We start from the raw sequence: 16,417 nt of genomic DNA on the forward strand, positions 1-16,417 counted from the left end.
TGACCATGGGAGTGGCTGGCATTGGGAAAACACTGTTAACACAGAAGTTCACTCTGGACTGGGCTGAAGGCAAAACCAACCAGAACATTGATTTCATATTTCCATTCACTTTCAGAGAGCTGAATATGTTGAAAGAAGAAAAGTTCAGCTTATTAGGACTGATTCATAAATTATTTTCTAAAACCAAAGAAATCAGCAGCTTTGAAACGTTCCAGGTTCTGTTCATCTTTGATGGTCTGGATGAAAGTCGACTTGGTCTGAATTTCAAGAACAATCCGATCCTGACTGATGTTACAGAGTCCAGCTCAGTGGATGTTCTGGTGACAAACCTCATCAGGAGGAAACTGCTTCCCTCTGCTCTCCTCTGGATAACCACACGACCTGCAGCAGCCAATCAGATCCCTGCTGAGTGTGTTGGCATGGCAACAGAGGTCAGAGGGTTCACTGACCCCCAGAAGGAGGAGTACTTCAGGAAGAGATTCAGAGATGATGAAGAGAAGGCCAGCAGGATCATCTCCCACATCCAGAAATCAAAAAGTCTCCACATCATGTGTCACATCCCAGTTTTCTGCTGGATCACTGCTAAAGTTCTGGAGGATGTGATGATGACCAGAGAGGTAGAAAAACTGCCAAAGACTCTGACTGAGATGTACATAGCATTCCTGGAGGTTAACTTCGCAATCAAGAAGGAAAAGTATGATGGAGGAAAAAAGACAAGATCAATCTGGAGTCCAGAGAACAAGAAGCTGATTGAGTCTCTAGGAAAACTGGCTTTTGAGCAGCTGCTGAAGGGAAACCTGATCTTCTATGACAAAGAGCTCAAAAAGTGCGGCATCAACATCAAAGATGCTGCGTTGTTCTCAGGAGTGTTCACTGAAATGTTTAAAAGAGAGAGAGGGACGTGCGACATCTCCGTCTACTCCTTTGTTCATCTGAGCATCCAGGAGTTTCTGGCTGCAGTCTACATGCTCCACTGTTTCACCAGCAGGAAGTCAGAGGTGATCAAGACGTTTCTGGGAGAAGAATACAGAGAAACATCTCTAGATGAGTTCATGAAGAAAGTCATGAAGAAATCCCTCAGCAGTAAAAATGGCCACCTGGACCTGTTTGTCCGCTTCCTTCATGGTCTCACTGTGGAGTCCAACCAGAGACTCTTAGAAGATCTGCTGGGTCAGACAGAGAACAGTCCAGAAACCATCCAGAGAATCATCACCAACCTGAAGAAGATGAACACTGATAGAATCTCTACTGACAGAAGCATCAACATCTTCTACTGTCTGGTGGAGATGAACGACGTCTCATTTTATCAGGAGATCCAACGGCTGCTGGATTCAGGGAAGAAGCTCTCAGAGACTGACTGTTCAGCTCTGGCCTTCATGCTGCAGGTATCAGAGGTTCTGGATGAGTTGGACCTGAAGAAGTACAAGACATCAGGATCAGGACGACTGAGACTGGTTCCAGCTGTGAGGAACTGCAGAAAGGCTCGGTGAGTCCAGATGTTTTCATTGTGTGAATGCTGATTCAGCTCTATTGTCCTCCTGTTTCTTCTTCTTCTTCAAGTTGCTTCTGGATGTTTTTGGTCTTTAACTTCTTCCTTCATCCTCTGGACTATTTCAGCCATTCAACTATCTAAACATTCAGCTCATCCAGGACAGCTGCAGCTTCTGGTTTTAGACATTTTGATCATTTTAAAAATATTTATCTTTTTATCAGTTTTCATGTTTAAATGAATAGAAAACCCTGAACTGTAGAAAAAAATCTATTTTGTCTGAAAGATCCAATCAGCCAGAGAGACTTTTACACTTTAAACTCCTCTTCACTCATTGAGCCGCTACTCCTTTTAGGATCTTTGTCTTTTTTTTTAAATTATAAAATCACATTTTAGGTTTGATGGACACTTTAAAATAACCCCAATAATTGCTGCTGTTGCCATGGAAACCAGTTAGAAACTTAGTGAACCAACCTTTCCTCCTCCCATTAGTTTCCTCTGAGTTTGTAAATGAGAGCAAAATGTGGTGATTGTTGTCTGGCTCCAGAAAAAGTCCTAGTTTCTGTCAGATCCTCCCAAAGCTCTGAGAACTCTGCTTCCAGAGCTGGAACCATTTTCCTCATCAACTCTTCATCTGCAGCTTTTGTTGAAGCTGTTAGCCATGAAGACCTGGAGAGACATGAGCTTCAACTCTTTAGACATCCCAGCCTCTTCTAGTTTCACTGCTTCACCATGAAAAATGCTGCTGGACCCAAACGCTCTGTTTTGGTCTTCAGCTCTTTAAGAGTTTAGCAACAATTTCTTCTAACATCCAAACCTTTGTTCCTCTGAGCCACACGGTCTAGTCCAAGTCCGAGCTGTGAGCAGTTCCTCCTCCTCTCCATCATCTCCAGTAGTTTCCTTCATCAGCTCAGTCAGCCTCTTCATCAGCTGCTTCAGCTCCTTTGAGGCTCTGATGCTGCAGCTCCATCAGATGCTGCAGAGAAAACTGAACTTTCCTTCACAGATGATAGAAGATCTTCAACATCTGACTGCAGCTGAAGGTCTGAGGACATGAAGCCTGGACCAGAACCAGAACCAGAACCTGGACTTTAACCAGGAACTGCACAGATTCTCTGTGGGGTCAAACTCAGTAAACTGAAGATCAGATGTTGATCAGATGATGACATCACTGTTATCATATTTTAGTCTGTTTATGATCCAGATTGATTTCATTAGAACTGAATTTATTTCTTCTCTAATCACAGACTTGGTGACTGTTTGATCCAAAAGGCTGAATATGAAGTTTTGGCCTCGGCTCTGAAGTCCAACCCAGATCTGACTGAACTGGAAATAAGTGAGATCAACATAGATGGAGGTGGAGACTCTGATCTGAAGCCTCTGGTTGAGATCCTGGAGAGTTCAGTCAGTAAAGTGAAGAATCTGAGGTTTGTTTTCTTTATTTATACAATAAAATCATTCATTTATACTTTAAACATTAGTTTAATTAATGCTTTTATTCTAATATATTTTATTTTATAACAACCTGTTTAAATGTCAGAATAAAATCTCTAAAACTTTTTACCTTATATATATATTTTTTTCTTATATCAGACTTTGAGATTATTGAACTTTGTTTTTCAGTTTTTTACTTTAAAATGTTTTTTACTGATGAACAAAATGAGTCAAGAAAACCCGAGCTCATCCCACTTCCCCATGCTGGAGATTTAAGTTTAACAGTAATAATAAATAAAGTTATCTTTAAAATGAATCACTCAAGTGACATTAAGGCCCAACAGTAGACTTAGGTGTCAATAAAATAAATCTGGTTGTGTGTGTTGTTTTTGTCTAAAGCAAACTTTGCTTTACTTTTTTCTATCTAATCATCAGAAATCATAGTCAGTCAGAGAGAGTCATGAAACAGGAAAAGCAGGTTTCCTGGAAAAAGAGGAAGTTTCCAGCCTGCAGATTTATAAAAATAGCTGAGACTATTCCTTATTTTAAAGCATGAAAGTTTTAAAGCATGAAATCTAAACATTTTGAGTAATTTGATAAGATTCAAAGTAAAATTTTTATATTAATACAGGTTTACTTGTAATAATACTTACAGTTACATTTGTGAGAACACTTACAAGAAAAACAAGTAACTGTAACTTTGGTATTAAATAATTAGAATCATGTATTATTCTTGGTTTCTTTTCAGAAAAACATCTGTAATAACTCACATTAAGATTATAATAAGAGTAACTAATAAGTTTTGGTTATAAAATCATAAATGAATGCTAAATCAGAGAAGCTAAAGAAAATAAATGTGATATAAATGTAATTTTGACATTGAACTTGAAATGATGTAAAAAGGTGTAACTGCAATTAAACATCACTGATATGTTGGAGGTAGATGGTAGGTAAAAGGTCGTGCAGGCAAGGGACATATGAGGTTGAGCAACCCTGAGACATTAGCACAGACATCAGGAAATGTCTGTAAGACAGTGATGAATATGAGATCATCTGTCTGAGCAGTCAGCCAATTAAACAAGCCCAGCAACAGTGCTAGCCAATGCAAACGCACCAAAAGGGTGGATAAACCCTATAAAAGGTGGGTGCAAAAGAGGAACCTTTGGTTGGATCCTCCGGGCAGCTTCGAGCCAAGATCGAGATGGACAAAGAACTCTGCAGCTGAAGAAGAGCCGGGGCCACGGAGCCGAAGACTGTCCTGCTCATGGAGACCAACCCGTCAGGCCCACAACCTGTGGCTTCACATCGCACTTCTCTCATCAGCTGGGTTCAGACCCCAAAGACAAAGATGAAGACAAAGGCAAAGACAAAGAAGAAGAACTGGTGCCTTTTTTCCTGCCAGCACCAAGTCCTGTGTGACCTCACCATCCATGCGGAGAAGAAGCTCATCAGACCTACAGAGATCCCTGCCTTCGCTGATCAACATCTTCCTCCTGCTGCAGCACCTTCTTCATCATCAAGCCAGGTCTGGGGTTCGAAACGCCAAACTCCGTCCGTCTCTCTCAAAGGTTCCCTTTTTTAGTTCTCAGTGTCAGCAGTAGGGAAAGATAGACTAGATGATTGATTTTACTTATTTGATTATTTCTGCTACTGAATTAAGCTGTACTGACCCTTGCAAAAATGCCTTACTAATAAAATATTTAGCATAAAGAAAATCTAAAAGATGTTGTGGACATTCAGTTAATGAGTCACCTTAAAGTTCTTTGATGGTTGTAAAATAGCTGTGATGTTTGATTCTGGAGAGGAAGAAGTGGAAAATGTTTTTAGGTTGCTGGTAGCCCAAATGTAAAACATCATCCTTGGGACTCGCCCGAGTCACTAAAACCTACCTGGTTCAATAACAAATGCAAGTTGTAAAATAGAGAACGAGCGACCGTTAACAGGTGTGCTCTGTGAAACTAGTTGGCTGTAGGCTGCTCAGTCTGGCTAATTCACAGGGGGAAGAAGGGTGGGACACCTGGATGTAGGCCGTCAGAAACCAGGCGAATCGTTTCTCGAAACCAGCTTAAACAGAGTTTACTTCAGTTCTAGACAGGGTAAATCCCAGCAGATTTAGGAAACTCAATTAACCCGTTAGAAGGAGAGCTGGTAGCACATCTCCCCTCTCAGAAGAGGAAGCAGAGAGTGAGAGAGTAGAGACAGAAGGGGGGGGGGGGGGGGGGGTGTTGCGCAACAACAATGAGTAAAATAATTCAATTGATGTAAATTAATGATGGAGATGTTTCAGTTTGGTTTGGTAAAGATTCAGATTGTTTTATTTCTCATTTCTGATTCTCATCTTTACATCCAGAATGAAATGTTGTTCCTCCAGAGTCGAGCCACAAACACTGACAAGTTCAAATCATCATTAATGACCAAATCTAAGAAATGACTGATTGTAGAAAAGCAAATCTAGATGAAATGAATGAAAGTGAGGTTTGCAGCAGCAGCAGGTTCCTCAGCTTTGTCCTGAAGCTGTGGTTCTGTTGGGCCGGGTCAGAGAGGAACCGTCCTCTTCAGCCTGACAGCTGTCAGTCGGTTGGAGCCTCGTCTCTGTGATGATGCTTCATCAGGTCACGTCTCCTTAGGAAATAATGGCCTCCATTGGCTTTCAGCAGCTTTAATAAGAACCCAAGGCCATTAATGAAGAAACTGAGTGGTTCTGATCCAGTTACCAAGTCGGGTCTCCAGCTGATGATCAGGAACCAGCAGAAATAGCTCAACTCATCCAGGCTGATAGAAAACTTTGAGTTTATTTATTGATCAAATGTTCTGGTTCTGCTGGTTTGGACTCTTTAAACCAGTTTGACTGGATCAGATGTTAGAATCAGTTCATCATGTTTCTTTTACATTCAGGGAAATTAATTTTCTACATTTTTATTATTTATTTGTTCATGTTTCAGTTTTAACCTGCATCCTGTTGGCTTCAGCTCACATCTTTTATTCTTTATTCAGTTTGTGGGGCTGCAGTTTCTCAGAGACCAGCAGGACTTCTCTGTTCTCAGCTCTGAAGTCCAACCCGACCCATCTGACAGAACTGGACCTGAGCAGAACCAACCTGAAAGATTCTGGAGTGAAGGAGCTCTGTGGTTTTCTACAGACTGAAGGCTGCAGACTGGAGACATTGATGTATGTTATTATATAATTATTGATATTTCTGTGAATAATTATATATAATTGATCATAAATCAAATTAATTTCTTCTGTTCTAATAAATATTTTCTGAGTTTGTTCCTGGACTTGGATCCAGAGTTTAATTTAGTCCCTCTGTGTAACTGAGTTGGACCTGCTGATCTGAGGTCAGAACAGGACAGCATTCGGACCCCCAGTGTGTAGAAATCCCCCTCATGTGAAGCAGGTCAAAGGTCATTCAACCCAGTCTAGAAAAGTGAATTCCTGGAATCTGACAGGAACTAATCAATAATCAATGATTGATGCTTCAACACTTTGATCAGAACCTGGAATGATTTTACTGACTAAAATCCTCCAACACAACATGACCCAGTACCAGGTTCTGGTTCTGGTTCTGGTTCTGAAGTCAGCAGGTCTTTATTGAAGCAGCAGCTTGTTGGCATTAATATTGATGAGAATCTTTAACTGGTTCTGTTGGACTGGTTAACCTGCATCCTGTTGGCTTCAGCTCACATCTTTTATTCTTTATTCAGATTGGAGAGATGCAGTTTGTCAAAGACCAGCTGTGATTATTTGGCCTCAACTCTGAAGTCCAACCCGACCCGTCTGACAGAACTGGACCTGAGATTGAACAACCTGAAGAATTCAGATGTTCAGCAGCTGAAGAATCTTGTAAAGACTTTAAAGTAAGTAAATGTTTGTAGTGAGTCCAGCTGCTGTCAGCATATTGAACTAAACCCAGTTAGCATCAAAGTAAAGATCCAGTGTTCCCAGTAAAGCTGCAGCTTCTCAGTGGGAGGAGAATGGTTCAGGCTTCCTGATTGGACACAGAGACAGCAATCAGCCAATCAGAGGAGCAGCAGCTTGCTGTGTTCCTGCGTTTGTGTTGGTGTGAAGATGAGTGTTGTTGCTGTGTCCATGTCTCCAGGAAGTCCAGCTGGACTCCAGCGTCCAGCCGTCCAACATGTCTAGAGACAGTGGTCCTCATCCATCAAACTGTGGCAGCAGCAGATCTGATCTCAGATCTGTTTGTTCTCTCAGTTCAACAGGAAACAACTGATCAGGTTCATCTTGGTCACAGCTCTGAGATCAGTCTGACTGCAGCCTGGAAACCATCTAGTGGATGTGCTGCGTCACTGACTGCTGCTGGAGAGAGGCTGGAAACACTCACTGATCTGCTCTCTCCTTCCTTCTTCTCTCTGCAGGTGGAGGACATTTAGGTTAAAGTAGAGAATGGTCTCAGTGTCCTGCTGATCCTCAGAGGTTGAAGCTGCAGCAGTTTGAGTCTAAAGAGACTCTGACTGGATCGTGATGATGACCTCTGACCTCCAAGATTTTCCTCCCGTTTATTTTCTCGTGTCTGTCATTTAGTGTCTGATATTGTTTGTCTCTTTGGATCAATAAAGATCCAATTCAAACTGGGCTTCATGGAGTTTTGATCTGAACTGGATTCAACTGGAAAGTTGATCTTTTTTCTCTCTGATTCATTTTCATCCTGGAACCAGAAATGGTCTGAGAATGGAAACATGGGAATCATTTTCAGTTCAGCTTTGAAGCCATGAAAGACACTTCAAACCTCTTTTCTCTGCTGCTTCTTCCTTCTGCTGACATGAAAATGTTCCTCAAAGCTCCACAGATAAAAAGATGCTTTACTGGAAACTGCAGAGAAACTTCAGCTTCCATCAGAGAAACCAGTTTAACCAGTTTAGAACTGGATGTCCTACAGAAACTCTGATCTTAGAGCAGTTTTCAGGAACATGTGGAACCTGGAAAAAAAAAGATTTTATATATTTTATGTTCATTGTAAAAGCTAAATCTTGAAGTTTTACGTCATCATTGATTCTCAGCTTTAATTTCTCTCAGTTTGTTTTGGTTTTTACTTTTTTTACTCCATATTTCATGTTTTGAGTTTTCTAGAGAACTTCAGCCTCTTTACTGTGATTTTACTGATTTATTCAAACCTCAGAGAATCACTGGGATAATGTGCTGATTGGTTCATGTTTGATTTTCATAATTCTTCTAATGCAATGTGGGTTGCTGGATGTCTAACGACCAAATAAAGTTTTTTAAAAAATCTTTGTGTATTTTTTATGCAGCTGACTTTGTACACATGTAATAACTAAACCTTCATTTTAATCCTCCAGGCCATTTTACTGTATTTTAAGTTTTCACATTTAGTTTCACAGCTTAAATTAGTAAAAGCAGAAACATCTCAAGTTGATTTCAGCTTTAAGCTACTAATTTAGCCACCAGTTTATTTTTGCAGTATTCAGACTGAAGATGTTTTTTTAATAAAACAGATGAGAATCAATCTTTTCAATCAAAACTCGATTAATTAAATCAGCTATTAAATTAGAATAATAACTTGTATAAAACTGCCATTTCTGTCTGGTTAATGGTGCAGCAGATCCTGCAGGGGGCGCTCTGGGGCCTCAGTGTTCAGGTCGGTTACAGTCTCATCTCCCAGACTCCTGAATCTTCTGGTTCCTTCCTGAAATGATTTCCTGCAATAAAATGTTGGTTGGAAATGAGCAGAAAACTGAGAAAAACCTGAAAAAGTTCAAATCTGACCTAAAGTTTTACAGCTCAACTCACTGAGAAAACAAAGAGAGGAAACATGGAAGGAAAGGAATTTAATATCACCTGGAAGGGGGCGGAGCCTCATGTGAGAGAAGGGGCGGGGCCTCAGCTCTAGTCAGGTTTGGATCAGAACCGGTTCAGACTCCATGCAGCAGCAGAGCAGAGTCTGGATCAGGTGAGTGTTCACTTCTTCTTGTTTTCCTCTCTGGGTTTTCTCTCTGTGGAGGAACCAGAACCAGAACTCGGCCCGGTTCTCCTTCAGAGCCAAGCTGCTGGCTTCATGGAGCTGTGGTTCTGGTCGGGTTCTGGTTTCCTGCTGATCAGAACTAACAAATTGACAGCAGATTTCTACAAACTTTCTTAAAGCTGCAGTTTCCCGTTGCTGAGCTGAACTGGTTCCAGTATCTTTACTGGTTCTGCTGCTCTTCCTCCTGCTTCATTTTGCGTGTCGGTTTTCGCAATAAAAGCGTGATGAGCCGCTGCTTCATGGGTTATTGTATTTGATCGCATCAGAGGAATATTTGTCTTCATCAGTGGCCGAAATAAAAGGAATCTTTTATAGTTCATGTGTATTAATGATTTTGATGATGGCTTCACAAATGTAATGTTTGTTACCAGTTTTCTCAATGGTTGATTATTTTGTGACTTTATATTTGTGTGTTTTTATTATGTAAAACACTTTGACACTGCATTGTTGCTGAAATGTGCTACACAAATAAACCTGATTGAAAAGGAGCCAGCAAGAAGGAAAAAATCAGGGAAAACTTGATATGTTCGCTCACAAGATTCTTAAAAAACAATAATTAAACCCTTCACCTCCAAAATTCTCACCTTCTTGAAATTATTTCCACTGTTTCTTTGTTCTGCAACAATATATCAGTCTTGCACAGCAGAAACGACTTAAAGCTGCTGGAAAAGTAAAATTCTGGCTGATGAGTAAAAATATAAGGGATCAGATCAGAGAGCCAATAGAAATCCAAGACAAAGAACTTTTGAAGAATTTTACTTAAATAGGATTTAATTGACTCTCCTGTTACTAAACGTGAATTTGACAAGAACTTTGACAATATTGCATTTACTAATTGTTTTTAAATATGTCTATCTGAGTGACAAGGCTGCCACAGTTTCACCAGCAGATGTCACTAGTGAGAAATGAATGAAGCATCGAGTTATGAACCTTTGGGCAAAGCAATGGGCCGGGAAGCTTCATTGCTTCATGAGGCTTCATTTGACCATCACTACTCTTTAGACACTTTGTCTCATGCAGAGCAACAACCAGCCTCTGATGACATCACTAGAGGCGACCAATCAGAGGCCTTCAGGTCACATGATGGAGGTTTTTGTGTCCACACAATGAAAGGTCAATAGTTCATCTTTGTAAATCATGTCAGTGGTTTTATCGTGTCGGCGACACTTTAAGTTTTTTGCCAACTTCCATAAAAATAGAAGAAGAAGAAAAAAGTGCAGATGAGCTTCGTCTGCAGAGGATTCTTCAGGTCAGAGGTCACATCTAATTAGAAACATTTCTCTCCTAGATTCATATGGAGGAAACTAGAAAGAACAAGAGACTCTGCAGCTGCAGCAGGAATGAGAAACAAAGAATCTGGTTCAGCCTGTCAGTGGCGACGGGATTAAAACTTTCTGCAGTTTTTGCTGTCAGGAGTTTCCAGTTGGACATGGAGGTGAGAACGATTCATCTCAGCAGCTTCACTGAAGCTCAATGGGTTTTTCAGCTAGAATGCAGCTTGATGCTGCTTTAGTTTTTCATTCTGGTTTGAAGTTTTGATTTTAAAACATCTTCTGTTCTCTGAGGCCACCAGCTGGAAACATGGAAGGAGAAAAATCTGAACATTGTGTGGATTAAATCCCTGGTTTTATTCCAGAATGTTACATGGAATAACAGGAACAGGATTAAATCATGTTCTGGCTTCATGGCTTTAAAACACGTTTCTCTTTTTATTGGCTTTTTATTTTGTTTTTATTACAAATTCAGATTCTTTTTTGTCATTATTATGAAAAGTTTTAGTTTTTAATTTCGTTTTAATCCAAAATAGTTTTCATTATAATAAAACTAATTCTAATTTTATTAGTTCTTTAAATTTCTTCAGAGTAAAAAGTCTTTTTATTTTTGAGAAGGTTATATTTATCTTAAAATAATGTTTTAAGATAAAACACTGGAACTCTGGTTCCTGAGAGGAACCAGAGTTGAAGCTTTTTACTTTCACTATGACCTTGAAAAGCATCAAAATGACTCACATCAACTGGGACCAGCTTCCCCTCAGCATGATGCTGCCTCCTCCATGTTTGGACCCGAGGTGTCCCCGTAGCGTTTCCATGGCGACAGCGTTTCTGCTGGTTTCACGTGCAGGTGTAGCAACAGGCCGACGACGAGGCGGTCACCGACCTCAGAACATTTTACGTTTCTATTTCAAATAGTTTCCAGACGTCGATCAGGATGTTGAAGATTTTCAGTTTGATTTTTCATCTGATCTGTTTGATGATCTGCAGGAACAGAAGAGAGAAAAATACTCTGAGTTCAAGTTACAAGAGTTGAATTCAGCAGAAATATGAAGTATTAATTTCATTTAAATAGCTTTAAACAGCATGTTAATGGGGCAAAATGTCATTTTATTCTGTTGTGGTGAAAAAACTTGAGCTAAAATGAGACATGATAGCAGCTCTATAGATTCAGAGCCAAACACTAAAACTTCCTCCGGATCTGTAGCATTAAATCCACTTCAGAACAGATCCAGACGTCCTGAGCAGATCCTCCAGAGAAAAGAAACACAAGATTTGAACTTGGATCATTTGTGACTCAGCTGCTTGGATGTGTGTTTGGCTTTGAAAGGTTTTGTTGTGAAGCAGAAAGTTGATGAAGTTCACAGTGAAGACGACTTCAGTCCACCTGAAACCTGGTTTCACTCAAACCGTCTGATTCACTTTAAGGACGGGAAGTTTCTGATGCAACAGGAAGGAACAAAAGGTCAAAGTTGAAATGAAACAGAGATAAACTCCATGTTGCTCACAGATGTGATGGGATCAGTTTGCACAGCTGATGTTCCAGGAGAACAGTTTTGTTTTCCAGCTTTTGTTGACGGATGAAAATTTACATTAGAAGATGAGATAAAAACCGACTTTCTTTGGTTTATTTGTGTGGATTTAAAGTCGTACAACTTTAAAGAAAAGCAGTAAAACCTTGAGGAGAAACCTGAGCAGCGTTCTGACAGACCAAACACTGAGAGGAACCAGAGTTTGCATCGTCAAAGTGACGACTGTGAAATCATCTGAATCTTGTGACTCGTTTCCCATCAAATCCCAGACAGGAGAAGCAAAGCCTCACGTCTCCAACATGAAGATGGAACAGGATGCAGGACTTCCACCGAGCGTCACGTCACTCACAGCAGATCAGGAGTCTGGCTCTTCACCTCGACACTACCTAAAACCTGGGACAGCGAGGGGTTAAAGGTCATCTCCAGCACCTTAAATGTGCAACATTTCACTTCAAATGAGAGCGTCTCAGTTTAGAGGCCAAAACCAGCCAAGAAGCTTCAGAGTTTTCCTGCAACGTAGCGCTGGTCTATTGGCCTCAGTGAGGCTGGTTTTACTGAAGATGTGTTCAGGGCAGCAGGAAAATTCAGCGCTAATACGGACGGGACCAACGACTCCACCTATGATGGTGCTTGGATATGAGTTTATATGTTCAGATCTACATGAGATGAAACAGTCGATTTTCATCACATATCAGCACATTCTCCATCGGTCACCCTGCCGTCTTTCTGGATTTATTCATTATTTACATCATCAATGGAAATTGTTCAACCAGATGTTTATCTTTTTTTAATTCAGATCAAGTCAGCTTACATTACTCTCGTTAAATAAGAGTCACTGCAGGATTTTATTCAGTCTGACCAGAAAAATCTTCCTGTAAGAGTTTAACACAGCAGCTTTATTTTATGATTTTAAACTGTTTTTATTACATATATAACTCCAAAAAGTGAATTAAAAAATGTCAGGATAATATGTGAGTCAGTTTAATTGTCAATATGACTCAGGAAGACTGTTAGTTTTTCTCTAACCCTCTGATGCATGAATTATGATCCTTTGTGTCAGAATTTTTTTTCCATTTTTAAAAATTTTTTTCTTAAGGCATAAAAAAAGGTAGGAACATTTTTTTTGTAAAAATAGATTTTTTAAAATTTTTTATTTTTATGTGATCAATTGTAATTTTGTCCAAACACAAAGTTGTTATTTGAAAAATACATCAGTAGTATTGTTCCTTAGGGGTTATCTGATGTCACAATATTTTTTTTACTTGCAAGAGTCGTCTACAGTAGAAGGAGGGACCGGGTCGGTTCTCATGCTTTTTTGTCTGTCGGCCATATTGTATTTAACAAAAATAATTTCTTGCATTTGCAGCTGATGGCCAGTAGTTGATGGTATATTTTATGATGCATTAGTGTCCACTTCAGTGGTCTGTGTGCATTTATAACATAAAAATCCACAGGAAGCACAAGAAAATGGCTTTTAGATAGCTGTCCACTGTAGTGACCACTATGCATCAAAGGGCTAAACTCCACATTAAGTGGATATTAAATGTAAACAATGCAGCATTATCAGGACTGTAGTTCCCACTATGGCCACCAGAGGGCGGAAATTCCCCGCTCTGAATATAGAGGTGAGTTTGTAGAACTGCAGCTGGTTTCTGACTTCTGTTAAGTTGATCACGTTTATATCTTTCTCATTATAAATACTAATATTATTATGGTCTGTCTAAAGGACTGACAGCTGATTTAATATATAGATGTGTTATTTACATACAGATAACTCATCTATATATCCTAAATAAATTACATAATGTTTCCTGATGAAATAAATAACTGGTTTGTTCACCAAGATGCCGAGTTTCCGTTTTAGAGTCAGGAGAATATTTATGATATATTATTTTTTTCTGGAAAACAGAATAATTATGATAATTTTTCTTCAGAGCCCAATTATATAATTTATTTCACATCCTAAGAAAATTACACACTTATGCTTTCTGGTAATATAATAAACTAACAAGCTAAAATGTACTTAGAGGAGAATTTGGTTCCTTGTGTTTTACTTTGAAGGAATCCACAGGAAGTGCTATTCACATATCAGCTCTCTAGCTTTACTCTGGTTGTATTTACATACTGCGTCCACTAGGGGGCAGAAGGCTAAGTTAGCAGCTAGCTAGTTTCCCGCTCCTGATTGGCTAATGAAGCCCGTGTTGCTTTCTTCGTGTTTCTGCTGTTTTATTTCTTAAATCTTCTTTCGACTTTAACATGAAATCAATGTTTTATCTGTCAGTGTGAACTAGAAGCAGCTCCACAGAGATGAAAACAGCCCGCAGAGACTCTGAGCGGAGCTAACGATGCTAACGATGCTAACAGGCTCCAGCAGCTGGTTTTACACACAAACTGATTATCAGCAGCTGCAAATTTAAACTCTGATGCTGAACAGCAGCGACTGTCCTTCAGTTCACTGATAATCACTCATTAATTTATTATTAAACTAGTATAAAGGACAAAGGAAATTAATAATCGCTCATTAATTTATTATTAAACTAGTATAAAGGACAAAGGAAATTAATAATCGCTCATTAATTTATTATTAAACTAGTATAAAGGACAAAGGAAATTAATAATCGCTCATTAATTTATTATTAAACTAGTATAAAGAATTTTAGTGTGTAGTTACAGTGTCTGACCACAGGAGGGCGGTAGAGAGCGAGTCTCTTCCAACAAATAAAAGTTAAATAATCTGTTTACTACAGTGCTCAGATATATTTAAAAGCGTCATTGACGTTTTAATTTGATTAATTGTCCTTTAGGTGGTTTTATCCAGCTTGATGCTCTGATCTCAGCTGATCACTAATAAATATATTTTTCATAATATTTGTAGCTTTTTGAGACTTTGATTCTCAAAATTACCCACAATTAATATTTCTGGGATTTTTACAGAATAAAATGTGGGGTTTTTTTCAAATAAATTTTCATCTAGAGTAATAGAAATTGTTACTTTCTAAGTAGTTGTTATTCACTTTGTCTCTAAATTATTTTAAAGTTAATCGCCATATCTAATAACATACAGATATAAAATATATAGATTATTATTCATAGGATTAAGTTAATATCGCTGTTGTTATTAGAAACTATTTAGTGAAAAGTTTAAAGTTGATCAGTTTTATGATGGTTGGTTGAGTTCTTACTGTCCTCTGGTGGTGAACTATCATAACTACAGACGTTCTTCATGTAAATTGTTCAACCGGATGTTTAAATCCTTCGTTTTTCGCTGCGGTTACGTTCCAAAAAGAACCTGTGATAGGCGAAATCCGCGAAGTAGGAACCTTTATTATACAATGAAATATTTCATAATACTTTGAAACCAAAGAACAAAACCTCTTTACAGGCCCAAACATTTGCTTAACAAATAAAAAGTACTGTATAAATTAATTTTTTTTTTTTTTACAAATACCTACTGTACTGTAAAATAATAATTTAAATATTAACTGAAAGCGGATTCCTGTGCTCGAATTGCGGAGATCAGCGCCGCCCCACCGCGACCTGAGTTATTGGATTAGAACGGGAGAAAATAAAAAATTATTATGAAAAACAAAAACAGTACAGTACAGTAGGATATGGAAGCCCGTTTCCGCCACAATGTAAAAAAAAAAAAAAAAAAATTAAAATAAATTTTTTTTTTTTTTTTTACAGAGTGGCGGAAACGGGCTTCCATAGTTTCCAGCTTGACAGCAGCGATTTAAGTGGGACCCGTTAGGTACATTAACAAAGATATTTATCCTGGGCTCATTTTAATGTCCAATGTTTTTATGAAATTCTTATATTTTTTTGTTTTTCTGTACCCTGATCCTCATATTTCTCTTTTACTTTTGTCATTTTTATTGAAATCAATTTTAAAGTCATGAATGTATTTGTAAGAAAATATATTTCTATTTATGCACCTGTTTTACACCTGCACTTGAGTAATTATTAGTGAACAGAAGGACTAACAGAAGCAGATCCACAGATCCACGCTCTGTGGATCTGCTTCTAATTCATACTTACAAAGAAAACATTAATTTAAGATTAAAAGAGACGGAAGAGTTAGGAAATAACATTAAAGAGCAACAAAGTCTTCATTAGCCAATCAGGAACAGGCAACCAGCTAACTGCTGACCTCTGCCATCTAGTGGACACAAACTTCCACACAATTTACATTATCTGCATTTCCTTCTACCTGAATCCATCTGTATATTAAATTTCTACACACATAACTCATTACAACTCCTGCTGTTCACATAACACATTTAATTTTCTAATTATTTTATCAGAAAATAATTTAACAGCAGTTTAATCAGAATACTTACCATTCACTTTCTGTGTCCTGTCACCGAAGCGAAGCAGCACGCCCTGCAGTTCGGGACAGAGTTCTGCGGTAGCAGGGAGTCAGAGTCATTCACTTTACTCAGTGCTAACAATTAGGAAAACGTCTTACATTGTGAAACAAATTTAACACCAAAGCAAAACTTTGATTCGCAAACAAACACTTAGATTCACAAGCAAAAGTTTGAGAAGCGCAAATAAAAGTTTATATTTAGCAAATAACTATTTTACTTCATGAGACAAAATTAGTGATTTTAATTTTTTTTTAAATATATAGGCTATATATATATATAGTTTTTTAAACACATTTTTTTTTTGTTAAAAAAAAATCCTTTAC

This window comes from Xiphophorus hellerii, chromosome 24 (assembly GCF_003331165.1).
Source record: "Xiphophorus hellerii strain 12219 chromosome 24, Xiphophorus_hellerii-4.1, whole genome shotgun sequence".
In the NCBI taxonomy this organism is placed as follows: domain Eukaryota; kingdom Metazoa; phylum Chordata; class Actinopteri; order Cyprinodontiformes; family Poeciliidae; genus Xiphophorus; species Xiphophorus hellerii.